This window comes from Electrophorus electricus, chromosome 23 (assembly GCF_013358815.1).
Source record: "Electrophorus electricus isolate fEleEle1 chromosome 23, fEleEle1.pri, whole genome shotgun sequence".
Taxonomy (NCBI): Eukaryota; Metazoa; Chordata; class Actinopteri; order Gymnotiformes; family Gymnotidae; genus Electrophorus; species Electrophorus electricus.
In genome coordinates, this window is record NC_049557.1 from 3,802,954 (window position 1) to 3,819,363 (window position 16,410).

At 49.3% G+C, this 16,410-nt stretch overlaps 1 protein-coding gene across 1 annotated transcript in view; it reads right to left on the reverse strand.

The window, feature by feature from the left end:
* The window catches only part of ccser1 (coiled-coil serine-rich protein 1), a 52,969-nt gene that overhangs the window by 1,266 nt on the left and 35,293 nt on the right, over nucleotides 1-16,410 (reverse strand). The window lies entirely within an intron of this gene.

Below are 16,410 nucleotides of genomic sequence, written 5' to 3' on the forward strand. Positions count from 1 at the left end.
TGGACAAGAAGCATAATTTCTGCTTGTACAGTTGTGAGTAAAGCTAACGGACCTGGAGGTCAATTAGACACGAGGCAGTGGTGATCACTATAGGACACTGCTTCCCATTAAAACACTGTAAAAGCTTCTAACCAGTCACTGTACAAAAAGGCTGAGTTTTGATTCCTGTTCTTAGCCTTTGTGTGTGTGTGTGTGTAAATTATATATATATAAAAAGATACAGACATTAGCATGCATTTAATAAAGGTGAGCGAGTGTTACATTCTCTAAGGGCGGTTTGGGAGCAGAGGTGCAACTCCCAGCTAACAGTAAGAGCCCAAATCCCCACACACTGATTGAGGGTCTGTTTTTGGCTACAGGTGTGTGTGGTCCTTCAGTGTTTTTTGTAGGTGCAAAAAGATGTGCTGGTGAGTACCGCTGAGGACGATTCACACACACACACACACACACACACACACACACACACACACACACACACACACACACACACACACACACACACACACACAGCCCCCTTAATCCTACTGGGTTAGTCTTCAAGTGCAGCTAGACCTCATATAAAGAGCACTGGTGCAGCCCTCAAGTGATGTCCGTAATCAGACTTTCAGTGCTCGCAGTCCCACTTCATTACACAAGGCGAGGCTGATGTCTTTGTCTTATGTCAGAAAACGCTTGCTGACACACACACACACACACGGCGGAGTTCCACTACTGCACAGATCAAAAGAAGAAAAATACAGACAAACATCCACTGTGGTTTCAGCAATGTGCTCACACTGCTGGATGATTTCTTCCAGGTCAGCACTCGAGGAGCGTCTTTGCTAGCGCCGCGCGAAGCGGTGTGTGCACGCCTCACCATGCAGCCGCTAATGAGCCGCGCTAGCGGAGCTCGGCGCTGGTTCGCGCTAGGACCAAATTGAGGTTCGAGAGGAACCAGGAATCCGCTCGAGCGGGAGAGACTGTACAGATGGCCTCGAATAGCCGGGCAGAGTGTGTCTACTGTGAGGCAGGGGGGAGGATAAAGAGCGCAGGAGTGTCGAGTAGGAGTGTGTGGAGGGGGGCGCGCGGCAGGCGCGCTGTTAGCCGTCCTGCTGGGCGAGAGCCTGCAGCTCAGCCGTTTGGAGCGAGTGCTGGAGGAAGACGTTCTTGCGGCTGTACACGTGCAGGGACAGAGGCCCGCGGGGGGGCTGGCCCAGGCGCCCCGCGAAGGAGGAGTGCAGCCGGGGCGGGGGTCCCCGGTCGCTGCGCGCGCCCGGCCCCCTCTCGCCGTCCGAGGACAGGCTACGGGACGGGCTGCCTCGGCCGGAGGAGCTGCCGGCCGCCGCGCGGGGGATCTGCGACGCGGGCGGGGGCTCGCGGGGTCCCGCTCCTGTGCCGAGGCCGCTGGGTGCCTCTCCCCCGCGGCCGCACGGCCGCCGGTCCCGCGCGAGGCTGCCGCAGCCTTGGCTTGCGGCTCGACTTGGATGGGTGGCCTGTTGAGAGAGGAAAGAAAACCGCCAGGGGTGAGAGAGAAACGGTAGGAAAAGGAGAGAGACATCGAGTTCAAATTAGGCCACTTAGTTCAACAGCGTTTCGACAAAGCTTGCGTGGGCTCCTGGAGCCTCTTTTAATTGTTCCCTGACCAACTGGAAACCCCTCGGTGGAGGATCTGGCCGGCGCGCACGCTGTGGGGACGTGGCATGAGAAAGCAAGTCACAGCGGTGCTTGCGCCACCTGTTCCATTTTTCACACAGCACAGCCTCACTTGTGTAACCAGGCCTCCATTACTCCCAAAGATAATGAGCGCAGTAAGGATGCAGCACCTAAAAAAGGCATCATTAGCTGAAGGCTTCGGTGTTTTAAATAAACGCCACTCATGGCTCCGCGCATAATTCCACCCGAGTTGACAGCCAAAAAGCCGCGATATTCAATGGCAATGACAGTAATTTTGGCTCAGGAGAAAAAAAACGCTGATTAAATATACGGTCGCCTAACTAATGCAATAAGCGTGGCGTGGGATGGGTGGCAGAGCAGGTGCGCTGGGGAAGAGGAGCTCGATTTTGAAAACGTGGCGATGAGGCGGAACAATGGCGTGTCCGTGAAACACGGTTCACGCACGCCGGCACAGTGTCCTCTTAAGTACAGGCTCTGCACCACTCAGCCTCCCATACACCCAGACATAAAAGCATCACGGATGGTGACAGGAGAGAGGAAGCAGTTTGGTGCTTTGCTTTGGAAGTAGGCCAGAGATGGGCGCACGCACACGCACACGCGCACGCACACACACACACACACACACACACACACACACACACCTCTACACCTGCAGAGTCACGCTGTGCAAAACAGGGGAGTGGAGTAAATCAGAGTGATTTAACGCACCCAATCCATTTGGCTCTTTATTAGCCTGTGAAGAAACCGGTCCGGTGCTAATGGCATGCTTCTGCTGAAAGCCCTTTTTCGCTGATTATACCCAGTAGATAGAAGGACATGGCACGGTAGGATGGCATACTTTAAGGCACACGTGCACGCATGTAGCAGTAGATGACGCATGCACGCGCATACGCCTACATTAACGCATGGGTGAGCACGACCAGCAGCGAGCACAGGCCCCCAGACTGAGCCCCAGGCAACGGGCAACAACCCGTCTGCACTGTGACTGCCTGAATGATAACTGGAGTACAGATGTCTACTGTATGTATTATTCCAACAAAACCCAGCCAAATCGCAGTCACTGAGCAGTATTTCTGGTGACCGGAAGCATGTTTAACTGTTTTCTTTCCTTTTTCTCGCTGCCCTTGAGAGAAACACGAAAAATAAATGGACCGAATTTAACACAATCGCACACACACAGAATTTCGTTCAAATCAAAAGGTAAAGTGACAAACATCTCCCGCGGTCGCCTTTAGATGACAGCTAGGCGTTTGGTTTCCCCCGATCTTCCGCTCTCCGGAATGAGCCGTTCCATTAAATGATTGTGCCTTTATCTGCGTTTTCATTGAGCTGAGAGGGAGCTGAAGTCATTAGCTCCGGTTTGGAGGCCCGGCGCACGCTTATCTTCTGTCACCGTCTCCCAAATGTCAGAGAGGCAACGTGGGCGCGCGTCCAGGCTGCGGCGGGCCGGAGAGCGCGCCGTCTGCAGCCCCGACGGCTGCGGCCCGGACGGCTGCCCAGGGCTCTAGAAGATAAAGAGAAGCTGTCAGCGAGACAGAGAGGCGCCGGAGTGCTCCTCCAGGCCGGCGGTGTGGGTTCGAAAGCGGGTCGGAGCGGAACGCGGGGCCATCTCGCCTCCAAACGCCGCGGGCCACGGGTACAAACGGTCCAACACGGTGGCCAGCAGCAAACTGTCGCCTCTCCTGTTTATTGTTGCATCTGCGCCAAACAGTGTCGACTGTGCAAAGTGAATATAGAAGCTTTTCTAATACAGAAGCTACAAGACAAAATGAAAACTACACTAAAACAGTCAAATTGAGATCACTGACCATTGCCTTGGTAACAGCCAGTGTCATTTTTATGTACTTTGAAATAAAAACTATGCTGTGTAATGCCTTAATTGGTAGCTTGACTGAATAACAACAAACCAACACCTTGCTACTGCTTTGGAATCACGGCAATAGTTTGAATTAGTGTAACCCTTTCATAGACGCCCTGCCTTAATAACGGTGAACTTTATTACTTTATCAGTCAACAGCAGGGCCATCGCAGGTCTGGACAAACGCACCGGTCAGGGGCACTCCAGGGAACAGCAGGTCCTGCATTACGGGTGGCGTATGTAGTTCTTGATCGCTGCATGACGCATCACAGGTATAAGGCCCTGTCCCATCACACCTTGCCTTGCCTGGCTTTAATTGGCCAAGAGGCACGGATTGCTTACCTCAACAACATGGCGAACACGGGAAGACTTCCGAGGCCTGGAAGGGTGAACACGGGTGGGTGGGTGGTTGAGTTGGGATACACAGAGAAATGAACAAGCGGTTGAGAGCTGAAAGCAAGACTAGCAAAAAGTAACAGTGGAAATAGTAAGAAGTAAAGAAAGGGAGGGAGAGAATGAGAGAGAGAGAGAAAGAAAGATTTGGTGGGGGGCAGGGGTGGGGAAGTAGACTGGAATGTTGGAGAAGTCAGCGCAGAAAAATGCCAGACTTGCTGCTCGATGACGAGGTCTGATGAAGTTCTGATTTGATATGCCAAGTGGCAGAGTGCACTTCAAAGCCACACTGCTATTGCTTCCCTCAAACAGCCGTCAGCTTTGGGGAAAGTAAGGTTCTTTGCAGCATTCGTCTCATCATATCTGACAGCGCAGGATCCTGGATAAACAATAAGGAAAAATAGATATCAAAAGTTTTTTGGTTTTTTTTTAAAAGAGAGAGATGGAGATGGCAGCACGCGTAAACCGAGTTTCGATCAGATGTTTTCCCAGGCTGATGAGAACATCGCAGGTGCCTACGTGTCATTGCACGACTGCAGCTCCCCGTTTTTAAGGAGTGTCGTCCCCAGCGAGGACGTGCGCGTGGCATCGTGGGTGAGGAAGTTCTCACGGACGTGTCACAAAAACCGACGCTACGTTATTGGCACATATCGGATTTACAAGAAAATGATGAAACGTGCGAGGCAGCGGGAGAAACCGCGGCCCGTCGGGCGCCGCGGCATTCCGGACATTAAGGGTGAATATCTGTTAGAAGAAGCACAAGCGAGCCGCTGCGGCTCCCTTGAAAGCGCTGAGTACCGGAATAGTCCGAACTGCTGGACAGCGTTCAGCGCCCTGCGTGTCCCGTCAGGGGCCCGGAACGCTGCGTAATCTGCCCTCCACTGGCAGGGGCGGGGGATGGGGAGTGTGCGGGCCCCAAAAAGCCCAATAGCATTCAGGCTGTGCCGCCTGCGCCCCGACACCAGCACACGCAGCGTCAAGACGACGTGCCCACCCCCCCCCCCGATGTACACGGCTCAGGGGCAGCCGGGCTGGCTAGGAAACTATGAGAGGGCACAGGGCCCCGGAACCGGCGCACAGCGGCCTCGGATGTCCCGCCGGCGCGTCGTCGCGAAGCCCGGGCTTGTGTCAACAGCTGGAGCCGTGGTGATTACCCAGTCACAGAGCAGCAGGCCTGGAGCGGGATGCAGCATTCCATATTAACTTTTCACAAAGTCAACGTTTGCCAAAGCAGCACCTGCAATCGTTTTTTAATGAGGCAATTCCAGGTTGAATTATTAAACATTTTATAGATGGGAGGGAAATGGCAATTGTTCTGTCCATTTTTGGTTTTGTTTTGTTTTTTTTAAACCAACATTTTAAAAATTCTCTTTTCCCGTTGTTGATTGGTTCTGGCTTTTTGTGTCGTCACAGGCATATCCAGACCTGGACACAGGAGAGCGGCGAGCGTCCACAGCCAGGCCGGTTCCCACTGACCCCGTTTTCTCTGCAGGGGTGTGCTTGAGGGCCTGCCTACTTCATCCTCATCCTTCCCACTGGCGCATCCTCAGGAGGCTCTCTCATTCTCTAGAACTCGTTACTGAAGCCTTAAGGCCTGTGTGCAACCCGAGGTGACGGAGCCAATAGGTTTCACGATCCGTCTCAGGCACTTGTTCTTATATTCATGCCATCCTTCATGTTTATGCCACAGTGCCCCAAGGATACCACCAACATCATCTTTTTGATACGCCAGGAGTAATACAGTCCTGATGGGCAACATGAGGATCAAGTTTTATTTGCACCTTATTCTTCTGCGCCAAGAAGGCAAATGAGATCGGAATAATAACGGCCTGTGGAAAACCGCAGCTTGTCCACAAGGTGACGAAGCTGGTCTGGGATTCCGGCTTCGGATTTCTGTCAGGCGGCAGAAGGGACCGTCGGGAGCAACATGCTTCCGGCGGTTTTCTCGCACTCCGGCTGCCAGTCACGGCTGAGAGCGCAGGGAGGAGATGAAGGAGGGGAAGGGCGTGTCCTTCACGGCCCTCCCAAGCGGCAGGGGGGTGGGGGGGTCGTTGGGGCGACTGGCTCACACCTGCCTCACCCCGGGGGGGTCCTGCGCTGGTGGCCTGCGCGTCACGTACACGTCAGTCACCCTCCCACATTAATTACACCTACCACAGCTAGTCACAGCCCGGTGGGGGGGGGGGACGAGGAGGCAGCGAGGCCAGGATGGCCAAGCACTGGGGCACTGCTCGCTTGTGCCGGCCCATCCCGGGGTCTCAAGGCTGGGACGCTGCAAACACGCCGTCTTAGGCTGGAAAAAGTGAAAAGTTCTTTCCGGCCCTTTTAAAATTCAGTAATTCTGAAACACAAAATAAGGGTTATATCACTATGAATATTTTTTTTCCCTGTGATGAAGCCTCGACAAATGTGATCTATTAATTATTCATTATTAACACGGTTTGAGAAGGCGTTCCAAACCCAACACTTTCATGTCACTTAAAATATTCACAAACCACCAAACAGACAACTTAGTGACTCAGGGGTAAAGTCTGCTTCAGTATTACAGGAGCTGCATCATTTATAGCACAGACAGAGCCTGCTCGCTTTGAAGTCAAACCAGCCTTAGTATGGAAAGTTCTCAGGGAGACACTGAAATCGGTGTTTTCGTCTCCGTCGATCTTAAAAATGCAATTGTGGAGGTGGTCTACCTCATTCCAAAAGGACCCCTATAAAAAAACATTTTTTTTTTAAAAACCTGTCAATTTATGCTTATCAGTTTTTATGTTATCACTGAATATTCCCTTTCCATATTTGTTGGCAAAATATTCCTGCTATATGCCTTAAGGGTATTCAGAACGTAGATTGCGAGGGAATCTTTCATTAACATTCATGTTGTTGCTTTATTTCATTAATGTTGGAGTAAATTGTGTTAGATCAGATCCAGAGGGCCCGGAGGACCTGTCAGATGAAAAATTCAAATGTACACACACACACACACACACACACACAGAACGGCGAACGCTAATTTGCGGGTATCCAAACCATCTCGAGCTAAAGTTCAGCAAGTGTTTGGAGGACAAGACAACGAAGTCCAAAAATAAATAAATAAATAAAAGCGTAATGCACGTGTGCAGGTGGGCGTATATGCGCACACGGCGCTCCCGTCTCGGTAAACGCGGCTCCGGTTGTGGGATTTGAGCGCGCGCACTGCACCTGCCCTACTTTGGCTTGACTAATGAACCAGAGGTGCCCCGAATCTGTCCGGCGACGCCAGCGAGGAGGGCAGAGGCAGAGAGAGGAGCTTGGGTCCGCCTCACGTCCCCGGCGAAAACCGGCGGGACGGACCGCAGGCCGGGCCCGGCCCAGGAGCGGAGCCGCCTGCACGCTGGAAACGGTCAAGAGGAACGGTGAAGTGGTTAGTGCTGGCAGGCGTGGAACCGTGACGCGTCGGGAACGCGCTTCAGCCAGCGTTCCGTTTGGCTAATTGTGACGTGGTAAGTTTTGGGGTGTGTTCAGCCGACAGAATCCGTTTTAGCTTTTGAATATCAGCAGTTTATTCTCCCTTTCTGTAATGTGTTTAGCCTTTAAATTAAAATTAAGTTGTAATAATATGGGAATCCCACCTTCAGTGGCTGCAGCTAGACATATCCTCTTTAGCACAAACGCCACAGCAACAGATGGAGCAGGAAACAAAGGACTTTTATTACTTCTACGGAAGCAATAAAAGTCCACAAATGCTCACTGAATGGCTTTCTCTGCAATAGGCATTTAATGAGCAATATACACGTAAAAGAAATGGCTAAAATAGGTCTCCTTGATCATGAAAAAGCACATTTTTGTGTTATGTAATCTCGTCTACCGTTTCCTGCTCTGCTATGGCACAGATTTATAAGCTATTCTTATTGTCGCGTGGCCCTCGAGATGAATTTCTACCGGCACAGCGCACAGTGCGTGATTATCTCCACATCTCTGTAATTCACTTTTGTTTTGTAATGGGCCTTTAAGAGTTGTTTCTCTTACCTCCTAAGTCATTCCTTAATTTACATAATTATCTCTTAACATTATCCTTTATCTATTATTTTAAAATGATATTGGACTACTACTGTGCTCTTTTTGATGGAAAATTCCTATAAATCACTCTACTTCTTCACCGCTTCCTTATGATTAAAGCATTAAAGACCAAAGCTCCTAATTATTACTACAGAAACACCTGCGTAGATTTATCAGGAGTCAGAGTATTGCAGAAAGTTGACATTTCCAGACTACTATGTGCAAGAGACGAGCGAGACAAATCATACCAGTGTTTGATGGACAAGTTACATGTTACAACTGTGTCTTCTCAGAAAGTCCTGCCTCACCTAGTCACTGAGATTCAGGAGTGTTTGGACATATATTTCACATATGGGCTGAGGTATACCAGGGGTAGGGTATTGGTATAAAATTTACTGTGTTTGTGCACTCTGCTGTGTCTTCTGCCAGCCTCTCTGTCAGTCGCTCGCTCGCACACACACACACACACACACACACACGCACACGCACACGCAGGTATAGAACTAGTCTTCAGTCAGACTCAAGGCGAAGTCTGCAGTCCAGAGGATAATGGAACACTAATTAATTTCTAAATCCAGCCTGTTCGCAGAGATGAACCACCCTAAAATCCTTCTTTTGATGAATGTGCTGATTGCAGTGGTTTTCAATTAAAATGTTCTAAAAAACCCACCAATTGTATTGTAGTCAGTAAATCGTCACTGAGTGCAGCATATCAACTTTGCTCCATATCTACTTTCCCCTATTGTTCATCTGAGCTAATGAGTTCTTGATTTCTAGAGCTAGAAATAGGTTGGTATAATTGAACAGTTAAGAAATGAAATAAAAAAAATAATAATCCAATTTATTTTCACAGTAAATGTTTACTTTAACGTGCTTTCAATTTAGGTGTTACTAGGAAAAAAACAAACAAACAAAAAAAACCAACACAAAACAACCTTTAATGAACTCATTAGAAAATAGATTTTTGGAAAACATCATGGACAATTCTAAATAAAAAGAACCTCTGACGAGCAGTCCTTTCAATACATATAATGAAAAATCCTTTAATTCACTCACCCACCGGAACAAATCGGCTCACCAGAAGAGAGAGTTATGTTTGTCAGACAAAACAACGATCATTCAAGCTCTTAACTACCCCACAGAAGGGACCTGGTGGGGCCCATTTCTTCAGACACCACAACTTCACCACACTACAGACAAACATACGCCGTGCAGAAACGGCGCAAGTATCAACTGACACGGCGGGAGGGAGCTGTGCGTCCTCATGGCAACCGTCTCCTGGATGACTGGACTAATGACAAACTGGCAAGCAGGAAGTACAGTATGGAGAGAGCAGCAAGTGTGTTCTATAAATGGCTGCCAGGCTGGACTGCAGCAAAACATTTGGAACCACATGGTCCTCCCTAATCCTCCCAATATTAAAAGAGAGAGAAGGATCCGAGTGTCCTAACCTGGGGGAAAAAACGAACAATTTACTAAATAAACACAAGCCCTACTATGACAATTGAAATATTTATGGCCCGAGCCGATTTCCTGTTTAATCACATGGAAGAAAATGGCGGTAAGCAGGCCACGCCTCGCTGTACAATAGTTAACTGCAGAAGGAATCGGGGCCAACAAGCGAGCGTGACCGCCAAACTGGAGCAGAGTCGAGAGGAGCGCTTCGGAGATCCCAGCATGCCGAGGTTGCAGATGGTTGGGTGAGGTTTTAATGGGACCCATGCGGAGACAGGTATCCAACACAGCCATCCGCTTCCACCTCGAGCCGTCAGCAGCGTTCAGGCGTGCGGGAGAGGGACTCGGCGCTCTGCCTGCTTTGGACTCGGGCCGGGCCGGAAAAGGGAGACGGATGGGTTTTCGAGCCGCGGCGCGTGTGGTTTCGGCTGCGTGCTCAGTCACGCTTGCGTATGAACTCAAGGGAACGGACGTGACTCTCACTGCTGCTCAACGTTCAGGTGGCGCTCAGGTCAAGCAGACTCACCGTACCCAATGTGTAAAAGGCATCTGCTACGGAAACTCTGTTCAGCAAGCCCTGCGGCCTCCTTACTGTGAAACCAAGTGAAAGAATGAAGTCCCTATAAGCAACAAAAAAAAAAAAAAAACAAAAAAAACTCAAAAAATTGCTAAAAACCCGTCTCCAGAACACTTTGGCAGTGTGTTAAGTATTTAATAAAAATAGCAGAAGCAAATGGTTTAAGCAAAATGCCAGTCCTCCAATCTCTCTCTCTCTCTCTCACTCACACACACACACACACACCCACCCACACAGCAAAACAGTTAAAAGACCATCTGTACAGTTTAGCTGAGGTACTGATACTAGCTTGGATTTCAAAACAGCCGAGCATCAGCTAGCTATCTTTTAGACTTTGATCTCATTTGCAAATGTGAGGCAACACAGAGGAGCTTTATTCAACGTTAAAATTGTATGTTTTCACGTTTAGGATTAGCTGGGGCTTAGAAACCATGACTTCCCACAAAGTCAATCTAAGACTGCAAATCTGCCATAATTAACTGCTAACAAATGACCCTTTGCTCCATAATGAAAACCTTATTCTACTACACGCAATTAGATCGTCATAATATACAAACTTCTTATGCTAATGTGCTGCATTTACGCCAATCATTAAAGTAATCAAATTGAGAAGAAATTGTGGCTTCATTTTCACGTTTGCAGGAATTTTCATGCCCTTGTCGAAAAGGCCACTTTTTTTATTAACCAGTGTATTCAATTGTGGTTAAATTAATTACAGCTCATAAACAATCCACATCAAAGGAAACACTCCTCTGTAATATTTATATGGGTGCTTCTGTTTGTCCCGCTCATGAAATGAAAAGTTTTATTAAAAAAGTCTGATCCTACCACAAAATGATACATTCTGTTTAGATTATTGAGCTTAGACTAGACTGGTGCCACTTTAAACCAACATTACAGACCCAGCCAAACCCTGTGGGCTTCTTAATACTCCATCAATCTTCTCTCATTCCCTAGGTTTTAAGTTTTTATCTAACAATCAGAACATGCTCTTTTATTCCCAACACCCGAATGTCCTAGACAAAATAAATCAGCGTTGTTTACCTAGTGATCAACTACACAATCTGCGTGTAAACAGTTTACAAAGGGGAGGGGGGAAAAAAAACAACAAACCTTGAGGTTCTGCAAAACAACATTACTCCTACTGAATCAGACAACTGCACTTGTTTTGTAAGAACATCACACTGAATTGCTCACGCGTGCAATTTGAATAACCATGAAATGATCAATCAGTTTAATTTTTTCCACAATAAATAAATTGAGAAAATATTTTTTGACAAACACCACCTCTGCAGGATAAACCAACTTTCATCGCCAGGCTGTATGTTCATGTGACATCTAGTACAGACGGTTTATCCTACACACATGCTGTTTTGTGAATCGAGATTTCACATTCACATGGGGGAGCTGACACTCTTGCAAATACTAGATACCTCTATATACTACACACAAATGGACTCTCAGAGATTTTAGCAATAAAGAAGCATGTGGCAGAAAATCCATGTATTACCTCAATAATTAAAAGTTCTTTAAAGTAATCCACAATATAAACCAATCCATTTCAGGAAGTGTTAAAATTCAGAACTCTGACAGACATACATTTACTGAACCAGTTTACTATACTGAATCAACCTAAATGAAAACCTGGTACTGAACAGAACTTTCAGATACTGAAACAGTGACTCCTTAATCCTGCTTTATAATTCTAGTCTGAGAAATAGCAGCACATCATAAAAATGGTAAATGTTCTAAAAGTTCATGCTGCCTTAATATCCTAAATGTAATTCCGGCTGATATCCAAGACACCCGTTATGCCAGCTGCGTTTATTTATTCTGTCTTTTTCACAAGTTCTTTAGAAGTAATTAAGTAATTAAGCGGTCAGAACAGCCGTCTTTCCCTTGGGTGAACTCGCACGCGTGCGCACACATCAGAGGCACGTTTTCACTAGCAATGGCGAGCCCCGTCAGTCATCAGGCGGGAGCCCGGCGCAGATGTAGTCATTCGGAGCTGTTTGTTTCATTCCCATTATTGTCTGAAAGCAGGGCGCAAATCTTCTCCGCAAAGATCTGAGAGCACGCAGACTTCCTGATGTCATTAACGTAATTCCATTACTTGTGCCCTTGAGCTTTGTGAGTGGGCGCGTCATAAAAGTCCAGAGATCATAAAGTGTTTTATGCACTGCTGATTTCGCAGGCTTTTGTGCTCTGTCTGTGCAGAAGGGGACAGACGGTGCATCAGTACACGCTGAATCTGTGCAGCCCTCTATAAAGCTCTGCATGCCTGCAAGCCTCTTTAACCTCTGGCTGAATTAATAAAACAGATGTCATTCCACTCATTTCAACACTCGGGTAACAAATAAATAAGCATACGACATCCCATCTTATAAAAGATTATTACAGTTTTTTTGTTTTGTTTTTTTTAAATTCCCAGCCGTGTCACTAACTCTCATACCAAGATCCCAAACAAAACGTAAATAAATAAAGCGATAAGGACGGCATTAGCTAAGACTAACACAGAGACAGAGAGGCCTCATCTTTGGGAGCATCAGGCCTCTAGAACTTCACGACTTTGTTCTGTGCGTTTGGGCAGGTTTGAATCCTCCCTACCTTGGCCTGAGCCAGGGTGGAATGGCTGGAGCCATGAAGGAGCGCCACAGGCACGAGGAAGAAGGAGGCAAGCTGCTGGTACCAGCTGTGAGATTCCAACCTAAATTGCGCGGCGATTACAATGCGTCATAGCATAAATGTCCTTGATAATTGTACTGTATGGCAGTAGATGGACGATTAATTGCAGTTACAGGTCTGGCATCGTTTATGACACACCCCGACGGTCTATTTAACTGTAGGCTTCACGCACCGACTCTCAATTAGCTCCACCCACATCGGATGTACACGAGGAGGACGCAAGGTGTGAACCTGGCCGTACTCAAACCTCCACAGCCTTTTTAGCACTGCCCAGATTAAAGTAAGACAGATGTGCTGTTTTCCGACATGCTATTTTTGCTCCATTGTGCTTAGCACAGCTGTTTAAGTGGTGCGAAACAAGCATTGTGATTGGCTGCGAAGACTTTAATTAATCACCACAGCCTTGTAGCAGTATTCGCCTTCACCCAGGCCTTTGGTGCACACACACACACACACACACACGCACACACACGACCGCACCTGCTCACTCATGATGAAAGCCGCGAGCGCCTGTTACAAACGGCCCCGTGTCCTTGCGACGTGTTGCAGTGGTTGCTTGCACGTTCACTCCCAAGCGCCCAAAATCAAACAAAGTACTACGAAGCTGTGGAGACAAACCGGCAGCGGTAGACCCATCGTGCACCTGCTCCCTTTATGCAGACGGAGCCGTTGGGGCGTGGGGGGGGGATGTCGGTGTGATTTGCTGCACATCCCCTTTTGGAGTGTTGAGGGGTTGCTCTATAAATATGTATTTGAGACATCTTCGATTTCATCCACATTCCTCACAAATCTGGAACTTAAATAACCGGCCGAACGCTTCCTCCGCTCTAAAGCCAGATCCTTCATTTCCTCCCTGCTGTCTTTTTCACCTGCACTGCTCAATGTCGCGTTTACAGTGTAGACTATGATTTGTGTTTGTGTGACAAGCTCTCCATGAGCACTTGTACCTTTGAGGCAAAAAAACATTAAGGCCATGGTAAAATAAAACGTATATAAATAAACATACATACACATATATAAATAAAACACACATACTATTTTATATATATATACACACACACACACATACCTATGACAGCCCATATATATAGAGACACACACACACCCCATTATTTCATATGAAAGTGGCCATGGATTATGTATCAATGGGCCAACCAGACAATAAATCAACATGATTAATCAACATGATTAAGATCACATTGATACAATTATCACCCGACAATCAGTGGAATTTCATAAAGAACACGGCAGCAATTAACACATTTGTGCACGATTATTTGTTGATGCAATTTTAAAAGCTCTGCCGTTTCCCTTAATGAGCTGGGGTGAGGTTTGGTGGGGGGGGAAGTGGCTAGCCTTTGATTAGAGCCAGACTGGGGCTGCGTCACACAGAGAGACTACCTACCTGCATTCTGCCTCCACCGAGGCCCTCTGTGCTTACTGTACCCACAGGAAGAGGGGAGGGACGAGAGAACACAAGAGCACGGTGAGATGAACATGGCGCTCGCGCAACACAAGCAAAATCAGAACAGAAACAGACATAACGACATATGAACCAGTGCGGCGCGGATCTTTGAGGAGGGGCGCGCGCCACCTTGCGCCATGGCCGAGGAGGAGAAAGGAGCCCCCTCGGAGAGGTCCTCGCTGAAATCAGTGCCGTGTTAAGTCAGCGAAGATGCAACGAAACACAACTGGAGGAGCGACCTCCCATACCGCAGTTTTTCTTCTGTGGACGGGAAGGCCAAAAAACCCCCCCAAAAAAACCAGGATATCGATTCAGCAGATGTGTTCGATAGAGAGGAGAAAATGTGGAATTTTAGGGGAACAACAAGGAGTCTCCGGGTGGCGTTTGAGATCGAAAGGTGGTGGGGGGGGGGGGGGGAGCCTGCAGAGGCTTCAAGGAGGCAGTGGGAGGGCTAGCAAAGGGTGACTCACACTGCAGAGCACCAGGTGGATTCACTGCCACCGAGAGGATGGAGGGAGGAGAAGAAGCTGTAGAGCAGAGGGAGGGGGAAAATGTCAGAGCTGAGGGAGAGAGAGAGAGAGTGAGAGGGAGAGAGAGAGAGGGAGAGAGAGGGAGAGAGAGAGAGAGAGGGAGAGAGGGAGAGAGAGAGAGAGTGAGAGGGAGAGAGAGAGAGTGAGAGAGGGAGAGGGAGAGTGAGAGAGAGGGGGAGAGAGAGGGGGAGAGAGAGGGGGAGAGAGAGGGGGAGAGAGTGAGAGAGAGAGAGAGAGAGAGTGTGAGAGAGGGAGAGTGAGAGAGGGAGAGTGGGGGGGGGCCGCCAAGTCGTGAAAAATAACAAGGGAGCCTGAAACAACTGTAAAAATGGTAATCTGTCCCAAGCTTTAATAAAGGAGCGAGGAAGTGAGGCATATGATGAATTATTTCTCGTCCTGTCTAATGAAAGATTGGGATGGGAGCACTATGGACCCTGCTACTCAAGTAAATTAATCTCTCCGCTGATATATGGAGTCGCGGGTGACGCTTGATGACAGGCTGCGGTGCCACAAGCCAAGCGACTGAGCCTCGCTCTCTCCTTAACCTGTAACCATCAAACTAAGCCGTCGGCTGGGAGGGAGAAGGGCGCTTAAGCAACTTATCGACACGACCTGCGTATCGGCCGGGAGGCCGAGAAGCACTCGGCAACGTCGGCAGGTGGCAGGGACATTCCCGAGCCTGCCGGGACGCGCGGCAACCTTCCCGAAAGCGAGCGAGGCCAAGACCAAACGTGTGGCTATTTGCAAGGGCCGTGTGATTAAGTCTTTCCTTGACACCCTTGGACACCGCATGTCCCGATCTCCGCCAGACCCCAGCCATAAACGCGCGTCCTCGGGGCCGTGGGCGGGAACAGACAGGAGAGCAGAGGACGCCGCTGGGTTTTATTATTTATTAACCTTTTCCCCACTGCGCTCTCGCCTTTCCCGGCCATCTGGCCCCAGCAAGGGGTTGCCTGTGCGTTCTTTCGCGCGGGGCCATCTCTCGCGGAGAGCAGGGTTGGGGGAGGGACACCGGGCGCGAGCCGGGGAGGGAGAGGCGCTCGCCTTCTGCTAATAACTGAGAATGCCCACGGGCAGCCCGCGGCCAGCCGAGTCCGCAGGGACCCGGCGCTTCTGCCAGCGCTTTCCACCAGAATCGTTACCTTGACAAAGTTAACGCGAGCAGCAAGTTAAGCCGGCCTACAGCGCGGGCATAACGAGGCGATTAAGCGCGCGCGAAGGATAGGGACCGCGGCGTCGCGGCGCGTGCCAGAGGAGGGAACGTGACCCGAGCGTGTTCGCCTGACGAACTCTCTGAAGCGAACTGACGCGGCACTTCATAAACAAGGCGAGTGTTCTCCGGTCTTCCTGCTGGTTAATGTTCCCGCGCGAGGAAGGCACCCACACGCACACCCGATGCCGCGTTTGCGCCAAGCCCAGATGGAGCCTCCCATGCAGCAGCTTCTCCTGTTCTCCTTCCTTCTTCCTTTACTCGTGCTCCAGACGCGCTTAAAAACACACACCACTCCCGCGCCCGGCCCTTGACTCCGCCCCCGGCCGGACGGCTCCGCCGGTGGGCCTCCCGCGCGGACCCTCCCCAGCTGACGAGAAGGTCCGTCGGGAGGCGGGAAGCAGGATGAATGGACGAACAGACAGAGACAAACGGCAGTAAATGTACGGCGGAAAGGAAAGAGGGAGACAGCGTTACAGGGACGGAGGATGACGGAGAGGGTGAGTCTGGAAGTGTCCGCACAAGGGGCTCCACAGGCAGGGATGCAGGGGC